At 35.0% G+C, this 15,006-nt stretch overlaps 1 non-coding gene across 1 annotated transcript; it reads left to right on the forward strand.

The window, feature by feature from the left end:
• The first annotated feature begins 3,663 nt into the window (after positions 1–3,663).
• On the forward strand, positions 3,664–3,771 carry LOC121217314 (small nucleolar RNA R71). Its single transcript, XR_005913390.1, has one exon. It is a non-coding gene; the product is annotated as a small nucleolar RNA R71 (small nucleolar RNA).
• The last annotated feature ends 11,235 nt before the right edge of the window (positions 3,772–15,006 follow it).

Genomic DNA, 15,006 nt, shown 5'->3' on the forward strand with positions numbered 1-15,006 from the left:
CAGCCTCCACCGCTGCCTCTTGTACCCCTTCCATGAATACCTCTGGTGCTCATTATTGATTTGCATATTATCTAAATTAGAAATTTTATGCATCAGTTTACAGTTTCAATGTTTATTACAGGATATCTTATGAAAATATTATTAGTAATTCAGAGTTTTGTTTTTGTAGATCGTAGTCTTTACTATAGTTTTAGATTAATCTGGACAGAGTATTTTAGTCTATTGCCTACAGTAGTCTTAGTATTTCAATTTAAGCAGACAGTAATTTTAGAGGACTTACAGAATCGATGCTGGAGACTCGATAGACCATACATTCAGAAATAACACTTCAAAATATTTTCCAACCATTTGAAACAGTTCTTTTTGGAAATTTTATTATTCTAGAAAAACCCAAATTCACAGCTGAGTTTTGCAACCTGGCTCTAATACCACTAAATGTAACACCCCAAACCCGACCTAGACGTTATGGCCGAATCTGCAATGCTACATTGAAGTGTTTTTCAAAAAAACATAATTTCGTTGAAAAAAATCCGTTTCATATAAACTTCTTTGTGATCTTAATGAAAATTTAGGGTATCTTATTCATTGTTAAAACTCAAGTCATTTAAGCAAAATGTTAATAATATTAGGTTGTTGTTACACTTTAAAACAATGTTTATTGCGGAAGCTTTTAAAATATGTTGCATAATCGTGGGGTTTTGAAAAGCATTTATCTTTTTGAAAATTCTCTGCCTATTACTAATAGTTATGGATCAAGGTAAATAAATCCTAAATTAAAATAGACACTTAAAAAGGCCTTATTACAAAACAAATACCCAAATTAAATTACTCATAAATTAAATATTAAAAATAGAAGCAAATGCAGTTGTGTGGCCACCTTCGAGTCCCTCGCAAGACCGATTCGCCTAAGGATTACCTGTGCATAAAATAGAAGGGTGAGTTTATGAAAACTCAGGGTGTAATCCCTTAACAATAGTCAGTCATACAGTAGGCATTTACAGTCTGGGCCTAAGCCTGTTTCAGTACCAATTTAATTTCAGTTAAGGCCTTAGCCCATTACAGTATCAGAATCAGTGTGGGCCTTATCCCAATTCAATAGTGGTCACAGTACAGATATGAAATAAGAAATCCTACCCCCTGCCTCTACACCTCTCCATCCAGCCCTACACACCATGTGGAGATAAAATCAACCCACCCATCCCTACACACCAAAAAATAACACCAGTGGTGGCAGTAAACATAAATTGCAGCAGAGATGCCAGTACAGTACACTTTCTCTAATCATAATATCCTATCCCCATGCAACATATCATAATATCATGCATGTATGCAACATGTATAAAATGGCATGCTCAATACAGTCATACATCTCATAAGGACATAATAGTCATTTTACCTTATAGGGCATAACAGGAATTTATAAATTTTAGGGTCGAGGTATGCGTATCGACCCAACAGTAGGTCCACAGTCTTCTCGAGTGACCCGTGCAACGTTAACAGTCAAATAGTAAAAATGGGCCCAAGGCCAATTTGAAGGCCCATGTGTGCCACACGTCCGTGTGGCCCATAAGCCCAAATCTGGCCTTGGATGTGTGAACTACACAGCTTGGCCCAATATTTCCCATTTGTCCATGTGGGGCCACGAGCCTGTGGGGCCCACACGGCCCATTTTGGCCCAACGTGGCCCATAACGGCTTAAGCCCATGAAATCGCTCATGGTGGCCTTTACAATCAACCGCCTACGTTTATGCGTTCGATTTACCACACGAGTAAGCTTACGCCCGTGTACCGATAATAGTCACATTTGTCAGCTTTTGTCGATTTACAATTGGGCAGTGTTTACACATCTATTAGGATTCTAGGTACGCGATCCCCCTTGAAAAGAATCGCACCTAAAACAAATAACCATTCCACAACTAAAGTTAGTCACGCTTGAACCCAAAGAAAAAACAATTGATTTACAGTAGTGTTGTTTACCTTACTCCTCCGAAACGGACGTAGTCTACAACTCTGAAGTTATACCCTGTTCATTACGATTAGTAGCTGCCACATACCAATTGATAGGACCGAATATTAGGAATTTAAGAAAATAAATACAAACTAACAACTTTCAACCGTTTGAGGCAAAACTTCCACCCTTACCAACAAACTTACCACTCTGAAGCAATTCACGTAGGACAGAACCAATAGCTTAAGAAAAGGGAAATCGATAAAAGAGGGAAGATTGATTTGAAATAGTAAATAGGGGGTAGCAATTAGGACAAGAAGAAGAAAGGAAATGGTGCTCAGAAAAGTAAAAACCGAAGGGAAAAATAAGTAGGGCAGAGGCTTACTTGACAATATTTAGCCAAAGGAAGAACGATTGAATGAGAGGGAAAGATACAATATTCGGCCAATGTACAAGGTGAAGAGAGGACAGAACTGAGAGGGTTGAGAGAGAAGAAGAAGAAGAATCAATGAGTACTTGCCAAACTGAAACAAAAGAAATAGAGAGGAGTTGGTGAGGTAATCGGCCAATGGGAAAGGAAAACTAAAATGAAAGAGAAATAAGAGACTCCAAAATGCTAACCCGAATAAGCCAAAGGAAAGAATATGACCAAATTCTCTAGCACTAAATGGCTTCCAAAGAAAAGAATCCCCAAAAACTATTGGCCGCAACTGAAAAGAAGTGCAAAAACTTACCAAAACCAAAACCAAAAGATGCCTAAAATCCTCATTCAGCTCCAACACTCCCTCAACTTCACATTCCCTTGATTTTCTCCTAAAATCTCTCCACAAAGTCCTCCAACCGATTACTATCCAAATCCCCCCTTTCTCCTCCTAAATTTTGACTACACAATCCCCTAGACGACTCAAACACTCCAACTGTCCAAGCATCAGAGTTCCACTGCCATACAACCTCTCACACAACAACTTGCAAAATAAAACACACTTTGCACGCAGCAAGACTCGAACTCAAGTCTCCTAGCAACAGTAACACGCCACTATCCCTTAGACCAGCAGGCTTTTTATGACATGATCTCCCCATAATTATTTAAAAACCTACTGTCTAGTGTTAAGTGTTTTATTCAAGTAAAAACAAAATTATGTACAAGCCAAGGCTTGAACTCAGGACTTCTCCAATACTTCTCAGGACAGTTAACCACTAAAGCAAGAATACATTTATGTAACACAACATACAAAATAAATACTTATATTTTAGGACGTTACACCGGTAGTGCTCCGTAACCCTATTTCGGCATTGGATATGGGTGAGGGGTGTTACAGCTATGATCAAAATTGCCTATGTAATGCGCAGAGGCTGGATTGGATGGGTATTCATCAACAACGTGATATTCTCTACAGTATATGCATGCTAGTTCTACAACCTTCATCTCTTGCACTGCAAAGGGTCTTTTCAGAGTTTTAATCATATTTGTTAAAGATGATACCTGAGCTGTTAAATATGTAATCGCATCAAATTCCATTACTCCAGCAACTCTTCTACCAGTACCAACTCTGGTAGTCGGATACTGATAATCATTGGTTGCTATTCTTTCCAAAATTTTGTATGCTTCACTGTAGGATTTGCCAAGCAATGTCCCATTAGCAGATGTATCAACCACCTTTTGTGTATGGGCATTCAATCCATTATAAAATATTTCCATTTGTGTCCAGTGTTGGAAACCATGCTTTGGACATTTCTATAGGAATTCCTTGAATCGCTCCCAAGCTTCATATGACATCTCTTCCTCTGATTGTCAAAAAGATGTAATACTATTTTGTAACTTCGTATTCATATTTGGAGGATTATACCGTAGCAAAAACCTTTGACAAAGTTCATTCAAAGATGCCACCGTTCCTAATGGTAAAGTAATTAACCATGCTCTAGCATGATCACACGATGAGTAAGAAAATAACTTGAGTCTTTGGGCATCTTCAAGAACATCCTGTTGCCTGAATGAATCACAGACCACCAGAAGGAGTCTTAGATGCAGTCGTGGATCTTTAGTAGGTAACCCACTAAATTGTCCTACCGTTTGTAGCATTTGAAACATTACCAATTTAAACTCGAAATTTTGAGGTTGAATATACGACCTGACAATTCCTGGATTTAGATCATAAAATCTAGGCACTACATATTGTCTAATGGGTCTGTGTCAATAATCTATAATTCAAGGAATATCAACATTCCTTTCATGCTGAAGTACTGAATCTTCTCTGATTGGATCATTTCTAATTCTCTCCATTTCTCCTAACTCTTTTCTTCTTTGCCTTAATGTCCTTTCAATTTCAGGATCAAAATAGTATTTCGTATCCTCTTGAATACTTATTCTTATTCACAAATACAAACCTGAAAAATCAAATAAAATACTAATTAGCTGTTATAACAAAAATAACAAGAATAATAACAAATCAACTTTTAACCAATGTTGCAGATCCCCAGCAACGACACCAAAAAATTGTTGCTATAAATAACTACTGCAATTGTGCAAGTGTACACGTCATTCAAGTAATAAAGTGATAAGTAAGTATCATCTCCATAGGGATCGAAAATTGGTAAGAAAATGAGTAAGTTATTATAATCCTATTAACTACACTAAATAACAGGAAATACTCTTAAATTGAATAGGATGTTTGTATATTGAATTAATGAAATCAAATGCTTAAAAAAGAATTGATATGGCAAATAAAATATAATGGAAAATTACAGAGAAAAGCAAGAGTAATTCTGTTGTTGAATGAATACGGCTGGAATTATTTAGGTGAAATGCTCATATCACAATAATATCATGGCAAAATATTGTCTAATCAACTGCTCAGAGAGTCAATACTATAACCTACCTCATCCGATAGTTAGATCTTAAGCTAAAAATGTAAGTTACTGTATGTCTATAAAACTCTGGATTAATAACTGCAATGAATGTTCTTCTCTACACAACTCGCAACATATATGTCTAAAGTGCTACAAGTATTCTGTCGAGTAGTCACTTGCACCAAACGATTCAAGATCCAGTATAAACCTTTTTAGAATTAAAAATACATCTAAGAACACATCTCACAATCAACTATGTCTAGAGCTTGCATGCATTTTTTAAAATAAGCACAAATCAAATGAAACAATGACATAGACAATCTCAAATCATGAGCATTAAAGATGATAAAACATTCATCCAAATAACTCCAACCTAGAAAAGATTTATTTCATGGGTGGAAAATTTAACACCAAATTAAAATCATTCATCAACTTTGAAACAAGTTTGAATCATAGAAATTAGGAAAACAAAGGCAGAAATTGCAAGATTTCTCGTCACACTTCAGCTTCTCTTTTATCTTCCGATTGTACGTGAACTCAGGTTAGATGTCTCTTCCCCTTCTTCACAGTTGTATTCTGCTCTTTGTAGTTGCTACCCTTTCTTTCTTTGGAATTCTCCAATGGAGTTCTTCTCTACGTAGAGAGAGGATTGCTGTCACCAGTCTCTTTTCTACACTAATTCTCCTCCCTTTTTTTCTTCTTCTGTGTCTTTCTTTTATTGGGTAGATCTATCCTGTGACACCCCAAGCCCGACCAGGACGGATTGACCTGAATTCGAAGCATTACATTAGCCACCGAAGTGACTCTCCGGATAACGACCACCTAAGACACACCTTGACCTTATAACACCTCAATCTTATCTAATTATTATTTAATTATTAATGCGGAAGCAAATTATGAGCCAATTTAATCTTTTCTTAGGTAATTTATCCTAAAGGCATTTTCGTTATTTTACCACCTATGGTTAAACTAACCCGATTTTAGATATAAGTGTTTACTGACCTTCTTTTAGTAAAAATCATGCAAGCCTAAAGATTTCAGCTTAATTTGAGTTCTTTTACTATGTCAATTCAAGTTTTATTAGCAGGGACTAAATTATAACAAATACAAACTATCAGGACCTATTTCAAATTATAATTTTAGTATGTTTCTATCAAATTTTATTCATTACGAGACTAATCCTAAAACCTTACCAAGTTTCCTTATCATCTAAGACTCTAATTAGACTAATCAATTTTCAAGACTAAATTGTAACTTAAACAAATTAGAATACCAATTTAAAAAGACAAAAATTCAAACTCCCAATACCTACACGGCTGTGTCCCCTAGACCGTGTGTTATTAATCGATCGTGTTCGCATCATGAAAAAATTTTTGGCTGATCACACACGCCCGTGTGGAAATCCCACACGCCCGTATGTGATAGCTCTAGTATCCACACGCCCGTGTCACTTGCCCACACACCCATGTGCAACACTTCACAATCCTGTGTTGATAGGCAGACACCTGTGTGAAAACCACTGCACATATTTTTTTGAACTGTTTGTTTTAAAACCCAATTTTGTATTTTTTAATGGCCAATTAAACCTGATTTAGCTATGATTAATTAACATACATATACATACACCTTCAGTTGAATTTATTAACATCAATTAAGCCTCAATTGTATAGAATTAGGCAAACAATTTCATGCATAACAAACATCGAATAAATCAAACAAGTGATATACCTTAGTTGCTAGTAAACCACTCCATGGAAGCTTCATTCAAACAATCGTTAGTATAAATTTCATGCATCACACATCATATTATCAATCACCATGTTATCAAGCAACAATACACTGTAAATCATTCAATAATTAAACTCAAACATGTCTCAACATTATTATAAAACCATCCAAAATAAAATGTCCAATGTCCAATGTCCAATTACAATCAAAATTAAACTAAAACTTGGGAGTTCTACAATCCCCGAGTACAGCCTCTAAAACATGTAATAAAGTCTCTACCAAGCGTAATTCTCTTGGAACTCTTTCTCAGCTCTTCAGTTCTTTAAGCTCGACGATTATTTGCACGAATTGTGAGGGTGTGAGTTATAAAAAGCTCAGTGGATGCTAATAAAAATGACTCGTAAATCAACATCCAAATCATGTTTAAATCACATTCAATCAATAACCAATTATCACCCATGATAAATGAAACATGTCAATTTAATTTCCATATGCTTTATCAATATCAAAAATAAATTATTCATGGCTTACAAACATCGAATGACATAACAATAATCACACATAAATATATTGACATACACTTCTCATGGCTTAATCGGGTGATCATACATCAGATAAACAAATCTCTGAACTCCTACAAATATCAAATACAGTCCACCGAGTTGAGCGAGTTGAAGGACATGCTCCTTTGTAGAGCCTTAACTAACCCAATGAGTGGAGACTCATGGTCAACACTCCCTTATCTACTCCAAACAAATCAGTCCATCTAAAGTCATATGCTCACAATGTCACTACTAAAGGCGAGTATTCACAAATCGTATGGCATGCCAACTATATCCAATGGATCCACCATGCATGTTGCCAATATATTCAGTCAAGCATATTATATAAATCAATCATTATCTTGCTCAATTTAATGTGTCAAAATGCTTATGTGTATCATGTAACAAAGCCATTTAACATCCAATTAAATCAAGCATTTCATTTGTCACTTTCCAATATGCAATTACGAATTGTAACACCAACATATCATGATCAAAAACTCCAGTAAACATGCTTTAATCATCCTTATAGTTAACCTAATTAAATAGCACAACACCACCCAAAAGCTTACTACCATTATTCAATAAAAATTTAACTCCTGCATATTTAATTTCAATCTTGTAATAATCAGCCATTCAACCATAATTAATCAATTGAGATAATCAATTAAGCTACTAACTAAACATAAATGAGGGTCAATTTACCAAATCGCCCTTAGAAACACTCACCACACAATTTATTCTAACACAAACAAGTGATCAACCAAGCAAATTCAAGCTTCAATTTTGGTTATCTCGGTCCTTTTCAAGATTCGAAGCTTCAACAGAGATAAAATAGACATTACCACCTTTCCAATGCTATAATAAACACGAATTTTAATTAACTGTACTAATCGAATTTGTCTTTCAAAGATACCTTACTGGTTTGCAACATCAAGTTGAAAACTTGATTCCTCACAAAATCGATCTCTCCAGCCCACCTAAACACTTTCAATCGTCAATTCTAGACCAAATACTCTTATACTAAGCATCAGTTTCATCTTTAAATCAATTTCACAAAATTTTGAAAAATCGGTTCATGAAGATGATGAAATTCAGATTTCTTTAAATTACCTCAAAAATCATGTTTATTCTTAACAAATAAGATCAAAAACCTTTTAATAGATCCATTTTGAGTTGGAACATCCATTGATTTGTGGATTTCCTTTCAAAATTCAAGATCCACCATTAAAGAACCATGTGTTCTTAGAAGAAGATGACATTGATAAAAATCCTTTAATTAACTCTCAAATCATGTAAAAATATCTCTAATCATTATAATAACAAGTTTAGGGTTGAAGATTACCTTTGATTTTCTCTAAATTTGTTGATTGAAAATCTTGATTCAAGAAACCTGAGAAATTTTAGAATAATTTTGGCTACTTTTGAGAATAATTTCGTGTAAATTGAGAGGGTAGGTATTTTGATAAGGAAATTAGTTGGATATATTTTCTAAAAATATATCTCTAAAACGATACAAAAAAATGAATTTCAAAGCTCTCTAATCTAATGTAAAATGTGTGAAGAGTGGGCTAGATACACTAGTTTTAAAAACTAAAACAACCAACCAAAAATTTAAAAATTGGGAAATTTGCCTAATAGCCACTCACACATTTCCCTTACTTTACCATTTAATCCTTTCCCTCCAAAACTTTGAATTTTATGGTTTATTTTCCATTTAAATAATCTAAATTTTCCCTTGTTTTACAATTAAATCCTACTTAATTAATATTTAAATTTTCACTGAAATTACCCCCAATAAAAAATATTTTTCAACCCAAAATTATTATTTTGACTAATAATTATTTAAAACCTTTAAAATAAAATTTTCAAAAATATTTTTTTAAAATTTTTTAGATTATTGTTTAATCTATTTTAGATGAAATGAACCTCCTAAATTAAATTAAAAATTACTAGAAACCGTATAAATTCCTAGTTTCACACTCGAAACCCAAAAAATATACCCCAAACTACTATACCCGATTTAAGGATATTACACGTCCCACCTCAGCATACATTTTTCATTCCTCTTTTTAGGTTGATTTTTCTGGTACACGCACAGCTGGCTAAGAATGACGTGGATAAAGTGTTGTGTAACATCCCAAAGGTTAATATAACTAGATTTGTGAATCAAGAGAGAGTGACCTTGCCTTAATTTTTGAGATTATTTATGCATTTTTAGGAAATAAATAAGGTATTGGTTTTTTGGTTAAATGTTAGTGAAACATTCCTTGAAACCTATAAGTGAAACATTCCTTGAAACCTAAAAGTGAAACATTCCTTAAAATCCAAGTTCAAATCTCTTCTTTCCCACTGTCGAAACCATCCTTCGAAATTTAAAATTTTAATTTTAATGAAAAACGCGGGAATCGACTTTTGAAAAACAGAAATATGGAGTCGCCACCGATCTTTTTGTTTTGGTATGATCGGGTCACCTAAGAATTTGGTTATTTTAATAAAACATTTTTGGTTTACTAAAACACCGATTATGGTCTACGAAAATTTTAGAAAATGGGCTCGGGAGTCGGTTACGTATGAGGAAGGGTTACACCCTAACTACGCCAAAAATTGGTACCAAATTGATTAAATACTGTCCTTATGTGTAAAATTAAAAATGTTTTTGAAATGTGGTTCGTTTTTAATAACACTTGAATAACTCGAGTTGATTGTCAAAATCTTCTTGTTTTGACGTCCAAAAATCTATAATTTGAAAATCACAAAAGGATGCTCAATAATTTAGTCCAAAGGAAAACCGAAACCCAGCACAATAGGGCACAATTCCTCGAATTTCCAAACATTGAACATTGCCTCACCTTAGAAAAAACGAGTGAAATTTTGAAGGGATCTTCGATCGTTTAGAACAAATGAAAAAGCGCAACCCAACACGATAGGCCACGATTCTCAAATCGCTAAACATCAAACATCCTTTGTTTTGAAAGGTTTTTAATAAACATGAGTGAAAACCTAAAGGAATATTCGATTGTTTTGAGCAAATGGGAAATCACAACCCAGCACGATAGGCATGAGTCTTGAATTGTCAAACACCGAGTATTGCCTTCATTTTAAAAGATTTTTAGAAGACCAGAGTGAAATTTCGAAGGGATATTTGATTATTTTGAGCAAACGAGAAATTGCAACCCAACACGTTAGGGCATGATTCCACGAATTGCCAAATATCAAATCTCGTCTTCGTTTTAAAGAATTTTTGAATGAATGATTGTAAAACTAGCTTAAAACGTATTAATTTGATTTGAAATAAGACGAAATTAATCATAAAAATTTGAATTTTATAAAACCACATTTTAAAAATCAAGTGGAAAACGATGATATGGGGTGATAATTGACATCTATGAGATGCGATCAACTAACAAACTAATAATTAAAAGTAGCTAACCTAAAAATGTAATCCGATTGCAATAATGCATGGAGAATAGTTGGTGTGACAAAACATAATGCCTAAAATAGATTTATAAAACCTATGTACATGTAAGTTTACTAAAAAGGATCATAAGATTAATGACAATATATATATATAGATCTAAAAATATACATACTATTATATCAAAAATGTTTAGATAATAAGCCATATAAAGCACCAAAGCAATACAATGTAAAGAAATATTCAAGAATAATTATTTTATAATTACAAAAACAAGGTTTCTGAAATTATTCCACATATGCATGAAGAAAATATTTAACAAATCATGAACTTATAAGCGTTTTAAGATATAAAAACCATTAGAGTAATAAATGTATTGATATGTATACATATAAATTTGAAAGAGAGTACATGCGAATTTATATAGAAATGATAATGTGTATAGGTTTAATTAATTTTATTATAAATTACACAATAGATTTAAAAAACATGCTTGTATATGTAGAGGAAAATACACGTATAAAATATACGTGTTTAGTAACATATATATATATTAAAAAAGTATCAATAAATATGTACGTATGTAGGATAATAATTTAAGAGATATATTACATTGAACTACATAATAAAATATAAGAAATACTTAAAAACATATGTATAAAAATATAGGGTTAATAATAATATATATGAAATAAAGCTGATTTTAATTCAAAGTATACATATATATATTAATGTTTAAACAAGTGGTTACAAGCGAGTATTAAAAAAAGCTTAATGCAAAAAGAAATTTGAAGTGATGATTTTATAAAACAAAACAAAGCCATGCATGTACAACTATCTATAGAAAATAAAATATTGTACAAACTATTAACATGGTTTAAAAAGAAGTCTTCAAAACAATTATACAAGTAAATAATTAAGAGTAGAAAGGGTTATAAAATAAAGAGACTAAGTTAGAATTAAACCAAAATATTTAATGAGTTATTTTTTAAAACAATGCGTTATAAGTTTAGAGGACTCAATTAAAAATGAATCTAAAATAAAGGGGTCAATTTATAAATAAAATAATGTATTGAAATTGAAACATGGACTGATGCGCAATACTTGCGAACGCTCAGGGTCCAAAACAGGAAATACCCTAGGTCCCAAAACGCAACACTCGAGCGTGGACCAAAGTGCAAGCATAGTCAAACTTTAGGAAGAATCCAAAAAAATAAATAAAACGAAATCAGGAGCTGATCAAAAATGGGGGTAAAGGGGAGGGACTTATGTTGAAAATAAACCCTCACCGCAAACCACGCGGGTCATCGAGGTTGGGAATCGGGTCGGTCAGGCCTTGTCTACACGGCACCGTTTTGGAGCCATTGAAGCAGGCCCAAACGGTACCATTTTTGGTTGCTTAAAAGGGCCCTAAAGCCACACCATCAGGCCGAAATAACGAAGAAGGGGAAACCCTAACATTTTTACGCCGTTCAGCCCGTATTTCGTTCTCACAAATGGCGAATGGCGCTCCAATGGTGCCCCTTTGCTCCCTTGTTTCGTTTTCAGTACCATGGTCTACGACTTTCGGCCTTGGAATCCTCTCAAACTTTGATGCCGATGAAGATTGTAGATTCCAGCGGCTCGCATGCGAAGGTAAGCCCCTTTCCCTTCACTTTATTTACTTTCGAATAATAAAGAAAAATACAAAACAAAGAACGAGCAAAAGAAAGGGAACGCCTGCAAATCTAAATCGGAAAAAGCACATTCGAATCTTGGTGGTCTTTTCTCTGTATTCAATATGTGTATCCTCATAAATGTGTAGGCGTTTGTAAATGTCTAACCCATTACAAGATTAAAATCTGGCTTTTTATTGCCGAAAAGAAAGAGGAAGAATTAACGAAATAAATAAAAATACAATGTTTTCCTTTTGTTTGCATTTGTTGTTGTTTTCGTTTGTCTTCTTGTAGGTACGGGTGCGCGCTGGCGTGTGTACAGGAGCGTGTGCTGGCTACAGGGTGTGGACGTGGTGCCAGGAGGAGTGTACGGCACTGGGGGCTACGGAGGCTAGGGTTGAGGCTCGGCTGCGGCGCAAGAGAAAGAGAACCCTAGGGTTCTGTCTGTTCTAAAAGCAATGGGCCTATCGGGCCTTGTAAGTTTGGGTTAGGTTTTAAAAATAGGTCGAGGTTATGTAATTGGGTTTGGGCAATGTAATTGGACTTTAAACATTTAATGGACTGTTATAATTTTATTTATTTTATGTTTATGGTTTTTTTTGGTTTATTTCTTGGTTTGTTTTGTGTTTGCATGGGTCGGGCAAATTTGGCCCACTACAGCTGCCCCTCTTTGCTCATTGTCGTGTAACGAGAATAGAGAAAAGACTATAAAAAGGACCAAATTTGCCCGGTCTGGCTAAGTCTCAAAATCTTGATCCTTATCTTCCCCAAAGGTATTATGATGTCTTCAGGAGTGTCAAATTGGCTATCCTCAACTTGCTTCTTGAAAACTCGGGAACACCAATATGTTATTTTCGATCTGCTTTCTGCCAATACAGAGATGCCAAATCTGCTATCTTTGATCTGCTCTCTGCCAATACAGAGACGCCAAATCTGCTATATTTGATCTGCTCTATGCCAATATAGAGACGCCAAATCTGCTATCTTCGATCTGCTCTCTGTCAACACAGAAATGCCAAATCTTCTATCTTTGATCTGCTCTCCACCAATACAGAGACACCAAATCTGTTATCTTCGATCTGCTCTCTGTCAACACAGAGATGCCAAATCTGCTATCTTTGATCTGCTCTCTACCAATACAGAGACGCCAAATCTACTATCTTCGATCTACTCTCCGCCAATACAGAGATGCCAAATCTGCTATCTTCGATCTGCTCTCCGCCAATACAAAGACGCTAAATCTGCTATCTTCAATCTGCTCTCCGCCAATACAGAGACGCCAAATCTACCATCTTCGATCTGCTCCCTTTCAATACAGAGATGCCAAATCTGCTATCTTTGATCTACTCTCCACCAATACAGAACCGCCAAATCTGCTATCTTCGATCTGCTCTCTGTCAACACAGAGATGCCAAATCTGCAAGATTTGCCAATGTCGCTGCACTGTCTTCTAAAGAAATGATGTGTAGAATTGGTTTCCTGTATCTGTGTATGCCAAATAATTAGGGTGCCATGATCAAAATGAACCAAATGTCCTTAAATAGATGTGGTGTTTATGTTAAATAGTTAGAATGCTATGATCAAAATGAATCAAGTGCTTCTAACTAAATGAATGATTATGAATGTAGAAATGTCATGAGAGTGATTCCTTTTCAAACGCTTAAGTTATCATTGCTCATAATTTGTTCAGGTTCTATCATTGATGTGCTATCACGCCCTCTTGCTTAGCCATTATCTTCGATAGAAAATTTAAAGAGATAGTCACAATTAGGGCTCTTCTTTTTTGAATGTTTCAAATTTAGAACCTGGTTAGTCCTGACTAGTGGCCCTGTTTCAGGTCCTTGTACTATTTAGAGACCTTTTAGAGTAATATGCATAACATCTTTTGTGTGAATATTACATGTCAAAAATCGTGATTTCAACAAAAATGCTCAAAAGAGATTATTATAATGGACTAAGTGGAACTTTATTGAGTAAAACTCAAAGTGAATACATCAAACAAGATAGCAAATCTGCTAAAACAAAAAAATAAGAATGAGAGAAGAGGTGCCCCAGATATCGCAGCACGAGTTTCACTATTCCAATTTCTCAAAGGCTCCTTCAAACCGAATGTGTATTCAGGAGATCCTGCGTATTTTGTTGATGCTCCAAGGTGTACTGTTCTTCTGTCTTGCTGATTTCGGGAGGACAAGACTACCATATGCCCCATATTCAAAATTTGAGCTGCCCGTTTTTAGGTTTTCAACTCAAAATCCCCTTTGGTCTCAAAGTGCCCTTTGCGGGTTTTCACCTTGGCCTCTCTATCTTCTTTTTTTTTTATTTCAGAGCGCCCTTTGCGGGTTTTCACTTTGGCCTCTCTTTCTTCAGGTAAAATACTTCTTGACTGAATCTGAGTTTACAGGATTGGGCAAGTTTCTACCGTCCATCTCGACTAGAATCAATATTCCTCCGGAGAAAGCTTTCTTCACCACGTAAGGCCCTTCCCAATTAGGCATCCATTTCCCTCGAAAATCCTTCTGTATGGGAAGGATCTTTTTCAAAACCAGGTCTCCTTCATGGAATTCTCTAGGGCGAACCTTTTTTTCATAAGCCCGCATCATTCACTTTTGGTACATCTGACCATGACGGATAGCTCTTAGCCTCTTTTCCTCAATTAGGTTTAATTGATCATATCGAGACTGGATCCACTCGCCTTCTTCCAACTTTAACTCTGACAACACTCGAAGGGACGGGATCTCAACTTCGATCGGCAACACCGCTTCCATTCTGTAGACCAAAGAGAAAGAGGTTGCCCTAGTTGAGGTTCTGACTGACATTCGATAAGCAAAGAGGGCAAACGGTAACTTCTCATGCAAATCTCTGTAGGTC

This window comes from Gossypium hirsutum, chromosome A02, assembly GCF_007990345.1.
Source record: "Gossypium hirsutum isolate 1008001.06 chromosome A02, Gossypium_hirsutum_v2.1, whole genome shotgun sequence".
Taxonomy (NCBI): domain Eukaryota; kingdom Viridiplantae; phylum Streptophyta; class Magnoliopsida; order Malvales; family Malvaceae; genus Gossypium; species Gossypium hirsutum.